Below are 22,004 nucleotides of genomic sequence, written 5' to 3'. Positions count from 1 at the left end.
GTGTTGACTCATGCTGCATGATACAATAGGAGGAGGTACAGAAGAGGACAGCCAGCTTGGAACAATGCTTCTGGGTTCCTACAGCAGCCAATCAAATGCCTCAGGGAAGCCCAGCTGTCCTACGCGCGCGCGCACACACACACACACACAGAGAGAGATGCCTTTCAGCAACTGCTCTTCAGTGGCCTTCTGCCTCTGAATTTGAAGGTTCCATATTGCTGTCATAGACCCATCACACGTCCATAAATTGTTCAATCTGCTTTAGAAACCATCTAAGTTTGCAGTCATCACCACACCCTATGGCAGCTAAGTCCATACTTTTTCAGCCCTGAATCCTATCAGCACATCTTGTTTCCTAAATGGTGGTGAATTCCAGAAATGAATAAGAATTGTCGTAATAAAATATCCCCTTATATTTGTTCATGCATATTATATATTGTATTTTTGATGCTGTGATTTCTAAGGGCTCACCTGGTGTAGGAGGCATTGTCTGCAAACTTGAAAGACTCCATCCCTCTTAGGCAGGGGAGGAGAAGTAGTTGCTATTCATATGTTGTTGGACTCCCAACTCCCATCAGCCCCAGCTAGCATGGCCAGTGGTCAGGGAGGATGGGTCAAAGGATTAGTCCAACTGAGGTGGGTCAGGACTTGGGATCCACTAGTGGATCATGGCCTGATCCAAGGCACATTGCAATAGCAGCATGCATGCTTTTAAAAAAAAGAAAGAAATGGGTCCCTCGATAGTTTAAAGGTGGGTCCCAAGTCTGAAAAACACAAGTGCTGGATGGGGTGGACGTACTGTAGGAGATTATCCAATATTTTTGAGTGATACCAAACTAAACCATACTCAGAGTAGACCTAGTGAAACCAATGGGCTTCCATGTGTGTATCATGTAGCCATAAACATATAAGCTACCAGTTGACTGCCCTTGTTAGTTAACTCTGTCAAGCACACCAGGAAGATTAATAATGAATTAGTCACAATTTGTGAACAAGAGATTCCATTAAGAAAATTCTGAACCTGTGAATATTGCATCTTCACTCTGATTTAGCAAAACAGGTTGATGTGTGTGTATTAGAGATACGGCTTAGAGATTTTTTAAATATTAAGCAGTTATAATAAAAATGAAAAGCATTTTTTAAAATTGCAGGGTCAGGAGTATAAATCAGATGGTCATGCGAACGCTCAGCAGGATGCATGAACATGTAAGTGTGAACACTGTCTATTCCACTGTGTCGCTTTCAATAAGATGTAAATTTGAAAACACGCCCCCATTCATATTTTGGCATGATTGTGCCCTGTTCAAGTACTCTGAGCATAAGAAGAACCTGCAGGATCAGACCAAAGGCCCGTCTAGTTCAGCATCCTGTTCCCCAACCAGATGCTCCAATGGGAAGCCCAAAAGCAGAGACTGAACGCAATAGCTCTCTTTCCCTGTATAGGGAAGTGGGTTTTTTTTTAATTATGTTTTTATACATGCTGGAAGCTGCACAGAGTGGCTGGGTCAACCAAGTCAGATGGGCAGGATATGAATAATAATAATAATAATTTTTATGGAATAGGACGTCCCTAACTTCATCAGAGAAATGCTGGAAGGTATGTCATACATGATGTATGGAAGTGAGAGCTGGACCATAAAGAAGGCTGATTGCCGAAGAATTGATGCTTTTGAATTATGGTGCTGGAGGAGACTCTTGAGAGTCCCATGGACTGCAAGAAGATCAAACCTATCTGTCAGGGAACTGCCATCGGAGAGTCAGGTGGTGGAAGGGCTCAAGGAGGCTAGGAGAGCCTCGGATGCGGAGGAAGGAACCAGTAGGGGGAGAGGGAGAGTTCCTGCAGAAACTCAATCGGAGGAAGGGCTCCAAGATGTTTCCAGTGAGAATAGCGGGGAGGGCTCAGGACCTCCGCTGGGGACGCCCACTCCGCGGAGGAAACCGTCATGCAGAGAATCCAGAAGAAGAGTTTCCGTCAAGGAACTCTTATGTTGGAGTAAATTCCGGAAACGCCCACTGACGGATTCTGCCAGCGATTGAGGTAGCCACGCACCTATGGCTCCTCGGACTGGGAAAGTTTAGGAACTGATGGTAAAGCTTGGAGGCTTTAAACGCTTATGCACGAGCAGCCCCCTTTTCCCATTACACTATCCATTCTTAAGGAAATCAGCCCTGAGTGCTTACTGGAAAGACAGATCCTGAAGCTGAGGCTCCAGTACTTTGGCCACCTCATGAGAAGAGAAGACTCCCTGGAAAAGACCCTGATGTTGGGAAAGATGGAGGGCACAAGGAGAAGGGAACGACAGAGGACGAGATGGTTGGATAGTGTTCTCGAAGCTACCAGAATGAGTTTGACCAAACTGCGGGAGGCAGTGGAAGACAGGAGTGCCTGGTGTGCTCTGGTCCGTGGGGTCACGAAGAGTCGGACACGACTAAACGACTAAACAACAACAACATGTCATACGTATGCATCAGTAATAGTTGCAGGAAGGTGAAAATGAACACAGAGAATGGAAAGTTCTGACTTTCTGTTGCCACAGATTGAAAGGAATGATGCTGCCCACCTAGTCATGTATTCAAAAAAGAAAGTTCAGTTTTCACACAGAATGTTTAAAGGATTTTTATCACATGCTTCTTTTCATTATCAGGCTACAAAGCACATGGAGAGGGAGAGGGAGAAAGAATAGTACTTATTGAGAAAAGATTTTCTTTCTCTTTCAGGAGAATAAAACCATGTCGTAAGGTTCCTGCTATGCGGTAAGTTGGGATCCCACCCAAGTTCTTTTCCCTGGAGTAGCAGAAGAGGCAACGGTATTCTTTCAGGGATAATGGCAGAAAACCTACATGCTCTGATTTCTCAATCATTAATCTCGCTTTTCCTGGGAAATTGCACCATGATACATCTTTGTTAAAGCTGGCAAGCCATCATGAGGAAGGCAGATTCCATCAAAAGATTGCTGTCCCAAGCTGATGGGCCAGGGGGCTGAGCAGCCAAACTCCAGGAGAAACACACGTCTCTTTGTGTACTTGTGTGCTAAATGTAGCCGGTTAGGGCCGCTTGGTTTCCTGTTTCGACTGAAGAAACGCGTCTCTGTACCCAACCTGTAGAACTAAGAAAATGATTCTCAGTGCATAATTTTCTCACTGGAGTGTAACTCCTCATTCCTGTTCTTTGCAGTTCAAGTCAGGGAGAAGATTTTCGCTCAGAGTCCTAGAACCCAGGGTCACCCAATGAAGCAGAAGTGGAGGAGATTCGGGATAGACAAAAGGAAGGACTTCTTCCACGCAGAGCCTAGTCATACTGTGGAATTCAGTGCCAGAAGATGCGGTGGTGACTTGACAAATTGGATGGCTTCAGAAGACCAATTTTGTTCATGTATTTGCTTAATAAATTTATATCCCACCTTCCCCACCCCCAAAGAGCGCAAGGTGGTGCACAGGATTTTCCTGTTCCCCATTTTATCCTCGCAACAACCCTACAAGGTAGGTTAAGGTGAGAAGCAGTGACTGGCCCCCGGTCATGACAGTGAGCTTCATAGCCTAGTGGAGATTTGAACCCTGGTCTCGCCCAGGTCCTAGCCCAACACTCTAACCACTAGGCCACCACTGGCTCTCAAAGGCTTGGGGCACACACTCATGGGAAATTTGCACATCTTGCTCAGTGTTATTTACACTGACTGGCAGTGACTCTTTCAGGCAGAGGTCTCTCCAAGTCCTACCAGGAGATGCCCTGGAGTGAAATTGCCAGAGAATCTTGCACCCAGATTTCCCAGTCCAAAGTCCAGCTCATGACTGAGTCCAAGTCATATTTCAGATCTACACAATACATTCAAAGCAAATGACTTCTGTCAGGGAACTGCCATCGGCTCAGAGGCGAGAGATAGAGGGGGGGTTGTGTTACAGGGAGCCTCCGAAAATCTTGCGAAGCAGTTCCTCTTCAGGCGAGGAGGAAAGCCCCACCTCCAGTGGAGAAGAGGTGTAAGGACCAGAGGATGCTAGAGAGAGCCTTAACACCGCACCTTAGCAAGCCGGAGAAGAGGGAAGCACACCCCTGCCATCCCCAATCATGCACAGTAGTTTGAGGTGCAGGAAGGGGCGGAAAAGGCTTGGGATGATGATGTTGGGGGAGGTACAAAAACAGACCACTCCCAGATTCTGCTATCAATTAAGCCAGACATGAACTTGTGACGCTCTTCACTGTAAATAGTTTACACCAAAATAAAGCCTGTAAAAGACAGGTCAGAGTCCTGCCTGGTTATTCTCGAGCAACCGCAGCACCATCTGACAGCTTCCTCCGAAGAATCCTGGAAACTGTAGTTTATTAAGGTTGCTGGAAATGGTAGCTCCAAAGGGGAAACCAAGAGGAGAGCCTTAATTGCAGGAAAAGAGCCCATCATTTTGGAATCCTGATTCTGCTCCACTCCATGCCACACAGTAGTTCCCAGCCAAATGTGTTCTTCAGAAGAAGAAGAAGAAGAGTTTGGATTTGATATCCCGCCTTTCACTCCCTTTAAGGAGTCTCAAAGCGGCTAACATTCTCCTTTCCCTTCAGCAACCTTTAACAACCCCTGCAGAAAGGAAAGGCAATGAAGCAATGCATGGAAATGCAGTTTTTAGAGGTGGATTAAGTTCTAATTGTTCCCTGTACCATAGCAACTAGGAGCCCAAGTAAACCAATGAGTGCAGACCATCGAAGGCATACAGCCAAGGTAACCTTCACGTTCTCCTGGAAGAGGGAAGAAAGATGCCAGCAACTGCAGCTTCTGTTTCTGACGCTTGATTCTGAGAGCTCCCTTCGCTCTTCCTCTCTCCAAATTCACATTCTAATTAACATTCTGCCCTGAGTTAAACCAGGGAGGATTGGCTGATGGGTTGCAAGTACATGGGCCCTTTTGAAGACATACTCTGGCCTCATTAATTATATTTTCCAATTAGACTTTAATGACAGAATTAGCAATAATGCTTCCTTCTTTCACTCGTCCCGGTCTGACATTTGTGAGCAAGATGTAGAGGTATGAACTTTTGCATGCTGTGGAAATTGGCTGGCTATGCATGTATCCTTTCAAATCATGCCTATGGGCCAGGCAGATTATAATGGGTCTGATGGACTCTTGAGTGACTCATAATGCCATTCCAGATAAGGTATATATGAGCTGTTATCTTTAGCACTTGAAGCTCTTGGGTTCAAGATGTAGCCAAACAACCAATAAAAACAAAGGTTGGCTATTAATCACTATTGGAAGCCTGGAAGGTGTCCCTGAAAGGCATCAACTCCACCCCCTCCTTTGATGCAGGAAACCCAGAGGTTGCTATCCATCCAGTTCTTGAAGAACTGCAGGGAAATATAGACTACCATTCCTCTAGGTCCTTGACAGTATTGCTGAACTGCCATTAACTACTGGGATGATTCTCCTAATGCTCCACTGAAATCAACCCTACTCCAATGTATGCCCATGAAACCCAGTTCTGTCCTTGGGGGCAGCATAGAAGAAGCCATTGCCCTCTGCCATATTACAGTCATTTAAGTATTTGAAAAGCACTGTCATGGGGGACACTGTTAATGACTACTCTGCTGTCACAGTTGGAGGCAGCAATGCTTCTGAATACCAGTTGCAGGAAACCACAGGAAGGGAGAGTGCTCGAATCCAGCTTGCAGGTTTCCCATGGGGACATCTTATTGGCCATCATGACTGCGTCCCAGCGACCCTGGTACCTGGTCTCCATCTCTTTCATGTCCTGATGGAATCTCTCCCCCTGCTCGTCACTCATTGAACCCAGGTTCTCTGGAAACCGGTCCATATGTGAAAATAGGTAGTGCATCTTGACGCTCATGTTGCAGCCCAGGTTTCTGAAAGCAGTCAGCACGTTGTTGACAAGTTCTGCGTAGTTTCTGGCCTTATCGTTGCCAAGAAAGTTCTTCACTACCAGAACAAATGCCTTCCACGCTTCCAGTTCCACTTCATTCATTGAGTTTCCGAACTCTGGATCTCTGATGAGCTGACGGATCTGAGGACCGTCAAAGATGCCAGCTTTCAACTTATCCATGGTCAATCCTGGAAAAGCCTGGCACAAGTAAGTGAAGCAGTCATCATCCTTGTCCAGAGCCTTGGTGAACTGCTTGTTTAAGCTGAGCTTGATGTGCAGTGATGGGAAGAGTATTCTGTCTCTGTCCACCAGAGGGTCATTGATGACATTCCTTTCTTTGCAAGGCACCAATTCCTCCCGCACAGGCCAGTCCTTCTTTGTGTAATGCTGAGCACGGTCCCTACTATCCCACATGCACAGAAAACATGGGTACTTGGTGAAGCCAGACTGTTGTCCCAACCAAAAGTTCACCATCTTCAGGTCAACACAAATAAACCACTTATGCTGATCATAACCAATTTTCTCCAGCACATACTTCACCGCTTCATAGTTCTCCTTCAGTGTACTCGAGTGAGCCAGGGGTATAGAGGCAAACTGGTTGCCGTTGTGTAGCAGAACACATTTCAGTGATCACTTGCTGCTGTCAATGGACAGTCTCCAATCTTTGGGTTCGTACTGTGGCACTCCAAGCTTGAGCAGAAGCTGTGCAATATCTGCACAGTACACCAAGTCCTTCTCTTCCGAGAAACAACGGAGGTACTCTTGATGCCTGTTGCGGAAGAAGCTGATGCGAGCACTGTCAGAGAGGAGGTTTATTCCTTCAATCTGGATGCCAACAGTTCGGCAGAGTCCTTTGACAAGCTGAGGTTGTGAACTAGATCATTCAACTCCTTTTGGGAAAATGGATGTTGAGCATCATCTTCAAGAGCCACTTCTTCTTCTTCATGTCCTTCAACACTGGAGGCATCTTTGTCACTAATGTCAGGAAGTTCTCCGAAGATAGGCACTGGAATTTCATCACAATGAGCTACAGGACGATGTGCTGATTGAAGATCAGGATACTTCGTGGGGCGGCTGCCCCATTAACCTAGTTTTGATCCCCCAACTTTATGCTTTGCCGCACCAATTTATGGAAGATTTCGAGGTTTTATGACTTCAAACTGATCCCTTTTTGACATAATCACCCAGAACTATCGGACCTGAATACTTCTTGTCATTAAAATAATCATTTCCAATCAAAACAATTATTCGACATAGCATTTTACCCCCACCAACTTCTTCTAAAATTCTCCACACAAGCGTACATGTGAACAAAAACGTAAAAAAAGACATGTGGCCATAGCTCAAAAACTTGACCTGATTGAGCAAAACCAATGTGATTTTTGGATTCAGTGCATCAGATTTGTCCTAAATCAACTGAAAAAACGCAGACAACAAATTTGTTGTTGACCAGTGATCCATGTCCATCATTTTTGCCAACCTCAGTCCCAGTTTATTTGCATACTTTGACTGCTTTATCTACAGAGGGGATACTTTGGCCTACACAGCAATATATTTAAGCATAGTCCTGCTAAAGTCTTCACAGTTCACCTGACTCAGAATGCTTGTGGCACTGAGCAACAATAGAAAGCTACCACCATTTTCTTTAGAAAATTTTAAGAGAGCTGTGCACCAGATTTGCCTGAGACTTGAATCCTGAACCAAGCTGAGCCTATTAAGAGGGATCCAAGATTCATTTGAGCTAGGTTGAGACAGCTTTGGATCACTACACATCAGGTAGAGCAGCTTAGAGACATTGTTGATTTTAAAGGGGCAGAGTTAAGTTTCCCACCATGCTATGTGCATTCACGAGAGCTAAAATTGCCCGACATACCCCTGGAGATCTCCAAAAAGAAAGGAAAAGAAACTTCCTAATCTTATGGAAATCCTTCTCATTTCTTCCTGAAATTTCCATAGATGCCTGGGGAGGACTCTCCAAGTTTGCCTCAAACTGTACATTAGTGAAAACTGAGTGGAAAATCTAGGCTCTGCCTGTGAGCACCCATGTAATCTCACCAAACCAGATATTCCTTAAGGTGAAAGCATATAGAAGAAGAACATGCACATTATAGGATGTTGCCTTTAAAAAGTGTTTTGCAGCTTTACTTTCCATCTTTAAAATTGTGGGGTGGTTGTATGGCATTTGACCATCAATCAAAGGATTATAAGCATGCACACCACATTTCCTTATGATCTCCCAGTTTTCATGGGAGGTATCATAATGGAGGATTGATACATCTTTCCTGACCCCTTAGATAAAAGCTGCTAGGGTTGGCATAGTGTTTGACCTTTGAAACATAATATATGCACAGGCCTCCTGATCTGCCCCATGGCCCCAAATCTAATCACTTCAATCAGTCCTCTGCCAACCAAGGGACCACCTGCCCTATCCTTGATCTGTCCACAAAACAATTCAGGAGACAAAGTTAAGTGTTTTTTAAAACCTTACATTGAATGCCAAATGGATATGGTAACCAAAGGTTTCACTTTTCCTTGCTGATATTACAGAAGGACCTGCATTGCAGGGTATGGACTAGATGAGTTTTTGGGTTTCTTCCAACTCTACAATTCTGTGCTTCTGTTACCTAGATTCATGACAATATTGCCTTCAGGTGTCATGGGATGCTGATGCTTCAGTTGGGAGGACATTACGTGACAATGATCAGTATCTGACCACAATCATATCAGGATGAGTTGAATCAGCAGATTTCACTTTGAGACATTGTCTTCTTCCACTTCATCCAGAATATATTGTGGCATTTGGAATCATCCCTGTTCTCACAGTGGCCAACCAGATGTCTGTTATGGGGAACCCACAAGCAGGACCTGAGCACAAGAGCACACTCAACTCCTCCTGCTCCAAGCAACCGGCATTTGGAAGCAATATTGCCTCCAGACCTGAAGGTAGAGCACAGCCATCATGGTTAGGAGCCACCAATAGCCTTTTCCTCCATGGATTTGCCCAGTCCTCTTTCAGAACCAAGTTTCAAAGCTATGAGTTTCTACTTTGCACAGAACTCCACCCTTTTGCTTTGCACAGAACTCCACCCTTTTGCCAACAGGATGTTCCATATCTTGAGCTCTATTGCCAGCTTAGACCAGACCCAGGCTTCTATTGTGGCATAAGCAAGTGGAAGATTGCAAAAGTCATAAATCAGATTTCCAGCTCCAATCTTCCTTTCTCTAAAATCCTCCTAAGTTCCCACCTCTCCTGTGGGTTCACGTCTTCCTGAAGTGTAACCTTTGCCTGTATCCTTCTCACTGCTTGCGTATCTGTAGGGCAGGTCCATCGCTCTGACAGTGACTAAAACACCATCATTTTCTAATCTTCCTCCCTGTTCCTACAAGCCATATTAATTTATACATAAACCTGTCTTGTTCATTTCCTCCTGCGAGTCCATCTAGGAAGGCTTCTTGATAAGTAGTGCTAACCTTTTCCATTTCTGAAAAATAAATCTCTCTTCTTGACCTCTAGCATATTTGAAATTACCCGTTTGAATTGGGGAGGGGGGAGAGATTGCTCAGGAGATGATTGAAGAAGATAGTTGGGTTGGGATTTGTTTTTTTTTTAAGATTACTTTCTCAGTGAGAATCTTTGGCAGCAAGAAAAATCCCACTCTAGTAAATGCAGAGCCTTGGCACCTAGGCAAATGAAGCATGTTGTCCTATCACACCTATACTAAGATCTGGTTGTTATGCAGGTAAACCTTTATGAATGATTTCAACAGGGGCCTGGAAAGGCTGACCATCAAATCTGCAGATGGCAATAGTTAATGAAGAGCTTTCCAAACTGTGTGTCGTGGCACATTAGTGGTTTGGCTGCGGTGTGTAGGTGTGTCACTTTCCCAGAGTGGGAAAGTGGTCAGTTTAACCTCCGATTTGCTAGTAAAACTGAATTACTGTGTTGCGAAATGATGCATGTCTAAAAAGGTGTGTCACCAACATGAAAAGTATGGAAAGCCTTAAAATGCAGAAGCAGAATTCAATAGGCCCAGACTAACAAAATAACAGAAGCAAATGTCAAACTTTGTGTTTAGGTAGGGAAGATCAGTTTCACAAATATGGAATGGGTGAAACCTGGCTTGACACCAATAGATGTGGAAAGGAGGCATCAGTGCTTCTGATTAACAGTTGCTGGAAACCAGAGAAGGAGAGAGCGCTCTTGTGCTTGAATCCTGCTCACATGCTTCCCATTGGGGCATTTGCCTGGCCACCGGGAGAACAGAATGCTGGACCAGATGATCTTCAGGGCCACTTCCAAATCTACAATTCTAGATTCCATGACTAGGTGGGCCATTGGCCCAATCCAATAGGCTCATCTTATGTTCTCCCTCCACTGGTGGAAGCAGCGATGCTTCTGAATACCTGTTGCTGGGTGCCACATTATGAGCGAATACACTTGATCTCAAATCCTGCATGCCACTTTTTGGCAGGCATCTGTGAGAACAGGATGCTGGACTATATTATGGCTACCAGACGTCCCCGTTTCTCGGAGACAATCCCCAGATTTAGAAATCTGTCCCCTGACAAAATCCACCCCCGGAATGTCCCCGGATTTCATTTAATGTCCCCAAATTTATATTTTAAGTGTAGATTTATTAGTAGGGAATGAAGGTTGTGTGATTGGTGGTTCAGCAGCACAAGACACATCATATGGGGACTTCTGGTGAGGCAACATAGCAGGCGCCATGGCAGCGAGTAGCTCCTGATGGCCAAAAAGACTCATGTCATTCCTAAGCTACATTAACAGAAGTTCAGTGTCCAGGTCGCAAGAAGTCATGGTGGTTCTCTGTTCTATTTTGGTCAGACCTCACCTGGAACAATGTGTCCAGTTCTGAGTACTGTGCTTTTAGAAGGATATCAACAAAACTGGAATGTGTCCGCCAGAGGGTAACTTTGATGGTGAGGTCCCTGGAGAGCTATGGGGGAAAGTATGTAGTGCAGAGAAGAGGTGATTAAGACGCTGTGAATTAGCAATCATGAAATAGATGGTGGAGCAAATTCCTTTTTCTTTCTTCCACGGGTAGGATCAGATCTGATAGGTTCAAATATCATGGGAAAGGATTTAAATTAAACATTTTATGGAAAGACTTCCTAGGGGTGCAAGCTGTTCAACAGTAGAACAGACTGCAGAAGGAAAGTGTGATAGATGGAAGCCAGCAAGCAAAGGCATTGTTATTGATGGGGCGAACATGATGACCAAAGCTGCCTAGGATCTGCACCCAACTCCAAACTCATTATTCTGTTCTTGGTGCCACATTGTCCTCCAAGGCTCTCATCTTTTGTTGCCTCAGCCTCTCATTCTAAACTTTTTGAGGCCCTTTCATTCTCTCTCGCAATTTCAGCATTTGACTCACAGAGCCATTCCGCCTCATCTCCTGCCATTGTTTGCTACGATGAGGCAGTGGTTCTTGCATTTTTTGTATTTGAAGCCTCTTGTTGACAGCAACACACCCTTTTCTGTGGGCTCGCAGCTGTGGGAAGAGATGTAATGAGATCAGGGTCCATCCAAGACATTTTGCTGCTTGAGGCAAACCAGAAAATAGCAGCCCCACAGCCCTACCCCAGTCATGCAACCTGGCAAGGTCAGTGAACAGTCACCAGGTGATAGCTACCACCCCAATAATCTTAGATGCACCCTCTTAAACTTTTTTTTTTTTGCTTGTTGCTTTTAAAAGCACATCTATAGTGCTCAATAGGACTTAGTGCCAGTGGCGTAGCGTGGGGGGTGCAGGGGGGTGACCGCACTGGGTGCAACATCTGGAGGTTAGAGTTAGGGGTGCAAATCCACGGGTTAGGGGGTGCAAATTACTTGCCTTGCCCCGGGTGCTGACAACCCACGCTACGCCACTGCTTAGTGCCCTACCCTACAAATGCATATCTTGCTGCAAGTCCTACTGAGTTAAAAGGGATTTGCAGCCTGAAGCTGTGCAGGCTTACTGAGAAGTAAGTTCAAAAGTATTGCAGAAGTCAGCCCTACTGAATTCAACAGGATTGCCGCCTAATGCTCAAGGCTTCCCACAGGCATCTGGTTAGACACTGTGAGAACAGGATGCTAGATTAGATGGGTGTTCAGCCTGATCCAATTGTAAATTATTTGTTCTTTTCCTAGGTGAGAGAACACGTGACAACCCCTTCCCCATCTCATGTTCATTGCCTTGGACTTGGGCTAGAGGTGGGGTAGAAATTCCATTCAGTTTGCGTTTGAAGGCAAACCTCTCTAACTCACCCTTTCTAAAGCAAGCTGGGAACTAAAACACAGCCATCCTCTGAGATTCACACTTCTCCAGATTTTGCAATGCAGTTCTCCAGCCAAGGAAGGTGTACAGAAACACATATACTTGCATAAAACGTGCTTGCAAATACATAGAGTAGAGGGAATTGCTTTGCCAGCAGACCCATACAGAAGACTCAAGAAGCAAATATGGGAGAAAAGGTTATATTTATTCAAAATATAAAAACCCTGGAGGATCTGCAAACAATAGTTCAACCTAGATAACCAAAACAAAATATAGTCTGGGCAGGGAAGCTCCCTAAGGTAGGAAGGATCAGGTCCCTCTCCACTCCTGGGCACAACAACAGGCTCTTCCTGTGGCCCTACAATGGCTTGGAAGGAATTATTCCTCCTTGCTATGAGAACCTTGGTTTTGTGAAACGGACAAGTATACTGTAGCCCCATCCATGCATGCCATGCCTAAAGGACACCCCAGAACAGGGGCAGCATTGGGTAACCCAATAGTCCCTTTAACTAAAGCATTTCTCAAATGCATACTCCCCACCAGATCTTCAAATTCTATTTCCTGCCCAGACTCAAAGTTGACGAAGACAATCAAAAAAGTCACTCCAAAAAATAACTCCCAGCAGTATGGTGCAAGCAAAAAAATATCCTACTCAGCAAACAAACAGGCAATTAGCAGAGGGAGGGAGGGGAGCTGCAAAATGCAAAGTAAGAAGTTTGGGGGGGAACCAGCTAATAAAGACTGGCCTCTTCCCCACACCGTTGCCCCGCCCCCTTCCCATGCTTGACCCCTGCTCCTCCCATGGGACAAACCATCTCAGGTCTTCTCTGAGGAGGAGTTGGGGCATGGCAAAGACACACACAGAGAGAGAGGTGTTTATTTGGCAAAATGCATACAAAAATGTTTTTATTGGGAGAAATTCACACTAAAACATTGGTGAATTTTCATGAGGACATTTTTTAAAAAAGTATGCGGGCTGATATGGAAATGTGGATAACTGAACTAAAATTGGCCTAACTTGGACAAGTATCTATCTACATAAGCCAGTCTAGAATTTAGGTCTCAAAGTACAGAACAACAGCTATAAGCTTGCCATCAGTGGCATGTAAGGACTCAATGATGTCTCCTCCATGATGTCTGCAAATTTTGTCCAGGGTAAGTGTCCCTATCGCTCCAACTTGTTTACATTGTTGCAAGGATTTCATAGTCTGCTGCCCTGGGAGTTTAGGCTGGAGAAATTCTGCTGCATAAATTCATGGCAAGGCAAGACAGGGTTCTCACCTAACACAACAGGTTGGCAGGGCTCTGATGCAATCGTCGCTGTCCTCCAGCATCCACAGGCTTAGACTGGCCAGGTCATCAATCCATTGCTGTTTGTGTATGTATCCAGCCTAACTTCTCCCAAGTTGCTTGTCAAATACAGTTTTGGAAAACAGAGCAGTCTGATAGCTGGCAGATGCTGTAGCTCAGATAATGATCACTCACTCAGTCTGGCGTTACGTAACTCCGAGATGAAAAGCCCAAAGCACAGAAAAAGAAATCTACCTCAGCAAGCCTACTTCAGCAAAGTCAGAAATCCAAACAAATTCAGATGGACTCAGAGACGGAGGCTGGAATCCAAACTGACAGTAACATCATTGTGGAGATGTGATTCATCTTGCAAGCCAAGGCATGCATCCTTTCACTGGAAATAAAGTCTGCTTCCTCAGTACAGTTACCAATGTTATTCCGGGGCATTTAATTCATAGGGAGTGGGGGGTTTGTTTGTTTGTTTGTTTGTTTGTTTGTTTGTTTGTTTGTTGCTCTCTCTTACTTTCCCTCTTCTGCTGAATCAGGCCCTGAGCCAGTTGGGGTGTGCTGTAGTGGACAGACACTTGTGAGTTTCAGGTTCAAATAAACTCAGCCATTAAGCTCCCTGGGTAATCATGGGCCACTCACTCTCTTCCTATCTAATGTACCTCACAAAATTGGAGGTGTGTCCAGTCCAAATGGATAGGTGTGCTCCAATATATAAGGCCAAGACTAGTGAATTAGATAGATTCACTTGAAAATGCATGTCAAACAAATTTCTCCCCCGTCGCTAGAAATCACTGTCAAGAAAAAGATGCCAGGGCAATTCTATGCAGACCACAGTTTCTTGTGTCTCCTACAAAGCTTTCTAGGACAAACGTTGCAATATGTGGTACAGCTGAGCTCCTCAACTCTTTAACTTCACATTTGCGATAGTTTTCCTTGAGCCCTGGGAATGAGGTGCTACCTTTATCCAAACGCACCACAATGAAATAAATATTTCATCTCTCTGCCAGGGCTGTCAGGCAGCTTATCGATCAGGTGAGAAGTGGGTGAGCTATCCATCCATCAGCTGCAGATTGGGCAAAAAAGCTCCAACAAATGTAATAGAAGTGAGTAACTGTCAGCTAATACTCAGCTTGGGGTCATTATTGCAAATTTAGTATGATAGGGTTATATTTAAAGTTGGATAAAGGAAGTGTAATGAAATCTTAATTGGCCATCTGAATCTTTGAATTTTATCTTATTAAATGTTTCCTGTGAGGTTTCAAGAAGTGATAGAGTATGGTCAGATAATGCTCTGGCAGAGCTAGGCTCTGCTTCTTCATGTATATTCTCTGTCCATGAATGCCTCATGTCAGATTTTCTTTTTTAATGTTACATTATTTTTAAATTGTCAATCATTCCAGGGATCTTGAGGGCCCAAAGAGCAGCATAAATATAGAAACGGCCCAATTCAACAAGAGAATAAAGCAGCCAGGTTAGAAAATGAAAGAACCACAATATGGCTGTTAAGAGGCAGAATAATTCTTCAGCCTTTGCATCCTGAATGGATAAATTGATTTGCTGGATGATAGCTGCGGACAAACTCACAGCAACCCCCAACTGGGACCATGTTGATAGAGGTCTGTATCAAAACTTAGGAAGTGCCACAATGGTTCACACTGAAGACCCATCTAGTCTAATATTCTGCCCTTCACAGTGGCCAATTATATGCCTCCAGGAAGCTCACAAGGAGGTTTAGGAAGATTACAGTCCTCTCCCCCAGAAGAAGGCACCAAAACACTTTGAACTGCAGCAGCTCAAGCTTCCAACCGAGACTCATTGGCCGCCCCACGTGGAGAGTGTCCCTATTGATGTCCCTGCAACTCCCATGCTTCTGGAGCTGCATGTCAACAATGGAGAATCTGCTGTCCGAGTAAAGGTTTCCCATGTGATTAAGACTCCTGGAGGATATTTAAGCCAGAGTGAAGCACAGGAACAGTAAAGGAAAAGAACCATGGAAATCCTCTCATCTGGATAGCTCAGTTGGCTAAAGCATGGTGCCTTCCAACATCAAGGTCACAGGTTCAATCCCTATACAGTTGCGTATTCCTACATTGCAGGGGTTTGGACTAGAATGATCCTTAGAGTGCCTTCCAACTCTACAATTCTATGTTTCTACCCCTACTTGGAATGCTCTCATCTTGGTGACCCATGTCCCTATACATATGATTTGTTTATAGACCCACGCAATCCAAGATGGTGGCATTTGTGGTGTAGAGACTTGGGGGGGGGGGGGAGGTCGGTTGTGCCCTGGAGATAGTGCCACTGAAAATGTGGTTAAAATGTTCAGTTGGGTATCAACTAATAATGATAAGCAAAAACAGGAGTTTCTTTTCAATCTAAGCAAAACGGAAGTTGAAAGGGGTTGTGTGTGATCTCATCCCAGTGCCGGAATGGCTTTGTCAGCATGATGTGAGGGATGGCAATCTCCTTCCTCCCTCCCAGCAGATTATTTCAGTTATTTCAGCTTAAAGGGAGCCGATACTTCTGAAACGAAATGGTGGCGTTTCTCAGCAGCTGTCCCCTGGCATGAATCTAATGGAACATTTTGCTAATGCCGCATAATGCTTTTTCTGCGATATTTGCTTGTAATATCAATGTGCCGCATTAATGCAACAAGCACAGCAGCTGATAGTTGAGAATGCAACTTGTAGTGTTGCTAATCCCTGCCAGCAGCTCCCCTGCACCCATGTGGAGTACAGTGTGGAATGAGAGGAAGCTGATTGGGCTGCATAGATCTGTCAAGCCCCAAATCTGGGCCCATGAGATGTGTTTCTCCTGGGTAGCAAGCCGAAGGTGACTGTTCTGTACATCAGAGAACTTTAAAAGACCAGACTCCCAGGGCTTACTTACCATGCCTGGACAATCCAAAAGAGTTCTTACTGCCTGCCAGTCACAGGAACCAAGCCTATAAGCCTCTAGTGAAGGAGAAGTGAACCTTTTTGGCCTTCTACATGCTGTTAGACTCCAAATCTCATCCCCCTGCTAGGACAGCCATGGGAGAGGAGTGATAGAAGATGCCCTGAACACATACCAATCTTGGGTGGTTCAGGAGATGTCCTGTTAACACAGGAAGCCTAACGTCTTTAAAATGACTTCATTGCATTGGATAGATTGGATAGAATCAATTGGCAGCTGTAACATCTGAGAAGCAGGAGGGAGCCTTGTGAGATCTTTGCTGCACCAGAACATTTACCTTTGGGGTGTGAAGTCAAAACTGTTGGAAGGTTACAGCATCTGCTGTGGCTGTATAGGAGTAACATGTTTTGTTGCATGTTTGGGGGCAGATGAAGGCATCAGCCTGCGCAGCTGAAAATGCATCATGGCATTTCTTCACTCTGTGTTCCTCCCACCGGCCATTCCTTTAAAAAAGCTTGGGTAAATAGAGAAGTCATATGCAAGCACATGAAAATAAGGTTTCTGGGGCATATGGTATCTCTAACGAACCAAATTCCACATTAAAGGCATCAAAACACGGGAAATCCTGGTGGAATGGTAGAATTCTTGGTACTACCAGGAGGTCTTCTGCCAGGAATCAATTTTAATTTTAATGGGGCTTACTCCTAGGTAAATTTTCTTGGGATTTCAGTCAGTTGTATACAACCCAAAACATTTTTCACTTCAAAACTGTTTTTTTAAAAAATTAAAAATAAAACATATTCCTAAACACATTTATTTGATTAATTTGCTGGTTAAAACATTTTGTTTATTGAGTAATATTTCCTTAATCAGGTGATATTATCTATCAGCTGTGTGCAAAGCTCTTGCTATCAACAAATATTCTTCCCTCAGGTGGAATCTTCTCGTCCCCCCCCCCCCCTTTGAGGCAATTTCTGACTCAATAAACCATGATACTGAATTTAGCATAAATGCTGGTTGCCCAACGGCTGACAGTACAGTAACTCTGAGCAGACCATATGGGATGCAATTAAAACTACATTCTGAAGGAGCTACAATTTCAGTGAAGGGTTTTATTTAAACATAAGAATGCAAGAAGAGCTCTGCAGCTGGATCAGGCTTAAAGTCCATCTTGCCTGGCACTCTGTTCTCACAGTGGCCAAGCAAGTGCCCCTGGGAAGCTTGCAAACAGTACTTTCCTCACATGTGACCCCAATAACTGGCATGCCATCTCAGATGCTGGAAACAGCCACTGACAAGCCTGCTCTTCAAGAATTTTCCTAACCCTCTTTTAAAGCCGTCCAAGATGGTGGCACTGAGTTCCACAGGTTCATACCCTCCAACAATTTTCCAATGAAAATAGGGACATCATAAGGGAAAGCAGGACATTCTGGGATCAAATCAGAAAACCGGGATGGTTTCATTAGCCCAGAGATGGAAAGAAGGCACAGTCCCTATCAGGGAAGAATGGCAGATTAAACTGGTGGACTATGCAGAAATGGCAAAACTGACCGGAAGAATTAGGAATCAGGAAGATCAAAATTTCAATAAGGAATGGGGAAAATCATTGTGAACAATTTTAATTATTAGTAGGAGGGCTGAGTTTGCCTATGCCTGGATTACATCCAACATTAATTCTGGCTCAGAGGAAGTCCACTGAAATGAATGATGACCATGAATTCTGTTAACTTTAATGGGTCTACTCTGAGTAAATTTTAAATAAAACTCAGTGAGTTATGTAAAGAACATAGGGAACTGTCTTAAAATAAGTCAGACTCTTGGTCAATTGAGCTCAGTTTTGTCTACAGTGGCTGGTGGCATCTCACCAGACAGGGGGCATTCTCAGCTCTACCTGGCTATGACAGGGATTGAATCTGGGACCTTCTGCATACAAAGCTCTATCACTGAGATATTCTGCCACTAAGCTATGTGTGGCCTTTCCCTCAAAGGGATAAGGCAAGCAGAGAGGCTTTGTCCCTGGTAAATGGGGAATAGAGTAACAGAACTGTAGAGTTGGAAGGGACCCTAAGGGTCATATAGTCCAGAAAATCTAAATAATTCCTGACAGGTGTTCATCCCACTTCTCTTTTAAAAAGCTCTAGGGAAGGAGAAGACCACCACCTTCTGAGGTAGTGCATCCCACTGTTGAACAGCTCTTACCCTTGGAAAATTTCCGTCACACAATGGGTACATAAATGCTTAACATAATGTGCTCTAGTCTCCTGCCCCAGTGTGCTCATGATTTAGCCTGCTGTGGCATGTTGAAGCCCCAGTTCCTGTGAAAGAGTTAAAACACTATTGCAGTCTCTCCTCCCTTTGGGGCTTTGCAGCTGTAAATAGCTCACAACAGCCTGTGAAGTGCTAATAAATCTAGAGCCGCTTCTCGGTTCCTCCAATAATAATTAGCAAATTAAAATGGAAATGTCACCACCGACCCATAAAAGTTCTTAAGTATGGGATGGAAAGGCCTCTGCGGACCAAGAATGGCTTTCGGAGATGGATATTTCCCAGTGCCTCATTCTCCTCGCAAGGCATTCTTCATCACGCTGGCATAAGACTCAGAGAGAGTCCAACATGGAGACACAAGTCATCCTGCCAAAAGATACTGGTACATCTCCTGCAATGTTAATCTCAAGCTTCTTTATGCTGAACATTAGGAAATGAAATGGTTTTGCTAGAGCATCAGTGGGAACCAGTAGCCCTCCAGATGTTGCTACACTACAACTCCCATCATCCCTGAGCATTGGCCAAGCTGGATGTCCTCCTAGCTGCTAGAGCATTGATGGGGAACCTGTGGCTTTTCAGATGTTGTTGGACTCCAAATCCCATCAACTACAGTCAGCATGGCCAGTGACCAGGGTTGGTGAGAGCTGTTGGCCAGGGATGGTGGACACCAGGTTGGCAAAGCCTGAAAAAGAAGAATGCAACAAATTTCCTAAATTTACCATTAGGATTGGGAGATGGGAGGAATTTTCATATCACTTTACCAAACTCAGCACCAAATTCAGCCCAGGTAGTACAAACAAATTCCTTCCACATCCCCAATCAGTTGTGGTCATTTTGGTGGAAGCCTAGTAGTATCCTCACATCAAGGTTAGTGTGGATTGAAGGTCTCTCCCAGATCCAAGTCCAACACTCTAACCACTCCACCACCCCTGGCTCATCAAACAAACCCAAAACCCTCACTGAGTGTAAATAAATACAAAGTCTAGTTTAATTCCAGAAGTCCCTGCTCATCACTCTGAACCTCTGGATAGGGGGATAATGGGATACAGGACAACTCTCACAATACTTTGCTGCTGTTTATTCCAAGAATAGGGTCTATGAAACAGCAGAACTCCAGCTTATTCCCCTCTCTTTTCGCTTCCCCCTTCAATCCACACTAGCAGGAGTGCGGATGGTGTTGGGCAATCAACCTTGATGTGAGGATACTACTAGGTTCAAGTCCCTACTCAGCTGTGAAGCTCTCTGTGAAGGTGTGACCTTGGGCCAGTCATTGCATCTCTCAGCCTAACCTACTTCACAGGGCTGTTGCGAGGATAAAACAGGGAGAAGGAAAACTATGTGCATCATCTTGAGTGCCTTGGAGGAAATGTGGAATATAAGTGCAATAAAATAAAATAATGTTACACATGAGAGACACAATTCTTAGTTTCAGGCAAACACACTTTACAGAGAACTTTAAAACATTACATGGTGCTCTTTAAAACATCGTATGGTACTCTTATTTAAATCCAATCTCAGGAAATGCTAGAATGGTTTTTAGTATTATTACACCAGCAATAGTCTCCTACACCATTCTGGGATTTTTACTTTGCCTTCATGGTGTTAAACTTGGTTGCCCTGTCTATGGACCCCCTAGCTGCTGTCAGGACAGATCCCTCTCTCCCCAGGTCCCTATCTAGGTACTTTTTCGAGGTCTGCTGGTTTAAATGTAAAGTTCTAATTTTGACTTGCCACCCCCCTCCCAGTTGGATAACATTCTAAGCAGCTCTCATTGGATGCTGGGTCACTAAGAGGCTGACCCAGGATCTGTCCATCACAGAGGCAACTGGCAAATGGTCCAACTGTGGAAATATTTTAGGCAGTGCATTTTTTACGGGGGGGTGGGAGGGTGCATCATGAAGTTGTTACAGTAAGTGGCACACTTTTAACATTTGAAAAAAAAATGTGCTGGTACCCTTGATTAACCCTTGACTTACCCTTGAGTAATCCCAGACAAAAACACCAATCTTAGGTGTCCTAAACTGCAACTTGATTTCAGGAGAGCTGGAATACATATTCCTATAAACAGCAAATTTCAGAAGAGTAGAAAGGGTCCTTTATCCCTACTTTTAATTATAACACAGGGAAAAGTAGGCTACTGCTAACATTACTTTCAGGAGCCCTGACTTACAGGTTTAAGTTATTCTTATTCTTATTTTAAACCTTTCCACTCTTTCAATAAGATGCTGCAAAGTGATCTCACAAATAGCTTGCCTCATTGATGATGGAGCTATCAGGGCACCCAGAACATCTGAGCCCCCTCAGCTGAGGCGTGAACTAACTCACAACCCTTGCTCCATCTGCATGTTAAAGATGCCACTCCAAATTAGCCCCCCTAATGCAAAGAGACGTGATGCGTAACATTGACAGTTACAAGCTGGAGGAATGAGAGAGGTAATTAAAAGTATGTTTCTCTTACTTTCTGGGCAAATGATTCTATTGAAAAGGTAGCTGAGCGTCAGCGCTACTGATGCTCAGCTAAAACAGCAGCCGCCTCCCTTTAAAAATAAAAAATGGCTGTGGTAAATTAGGAGTGCAGATCTCAGCCATGCTCATAAAAACATCAAATTGTGAAGGGGAAGGGTCCCCGAGTGTCATCCTGTCCAAGATTCACAGAATTGGAAGGGAACACAAGGATCATCTAGCCCAAGTCCCTGCAAAGCAGGGATATTTTGCCCAACATGAGTCTTGGAACCCACAACACTGAGATTAAGAGTCTTGTGCTGTAGCTCTCCCCTGCAATGCCGGAATCATGGGCAGAGAGTCCCTGACAGATGGCCATCCTGACCTCTGTTTAAAAACCTCCAATGAAAGAGAGTCTGTCCCCTTCCAAGGGAATCCATTCCACTGTCAAACAGCTCTTACCATCAGAAGGGTCTTCCTAATGTACGGTTACCAGATTTCCCCCCCCCCCATGAATCCGGGGACACTTCTCAACTTCAATGGATTTTGTATGGGGACTGATTAGTAAATCCAGGGACTGTCTCCGAGAAACGGGGACATTTGGTAACCTTATCCTAAAGTTTAGCTGGAATCTCCTTTCTTGGATTTTTAATCCATTGCTTTGGGTCCAATGCTCTGGAAGTAGGAGAAAACAAGCTTTCTCCATCTTCTGTGTGACACCCCTTCTGATATTTGAAGATGGCTATCATAGCATGGCTTGGTCTCATATTCCCTGCCTGCCTGCCTGACTCTCTCTCTGGATGACTGTGGTGACAGGAAAGATGATGAGTGACTTCCTCCCCATCATATTTTCCCCAGACACCAAGTTTTAGGGAGTTTGTTTGCAATGAGAAGGTGTGTGGAGTGTCTCTCCCCAGGCATCTTCACAAAATTTGGGGGTGAGAACTTTTACAGCAGTGGCAT

The sequence above is a fragment of the Podarcis gaigeae genome, assembly GCF_964106915.1.
Source record: "Podarcis gaigeae genome assembly, chromosome: 8".
Classification (NCBI taxonomy): Eukaryota; Metazoa; Chordata; class Lepidosauria; order Squamata; family Lacertidae; genus Podarcis; species Podarcis gaigeae.
Note: the sequence above shows the minus strand (reverse complement) of the source record.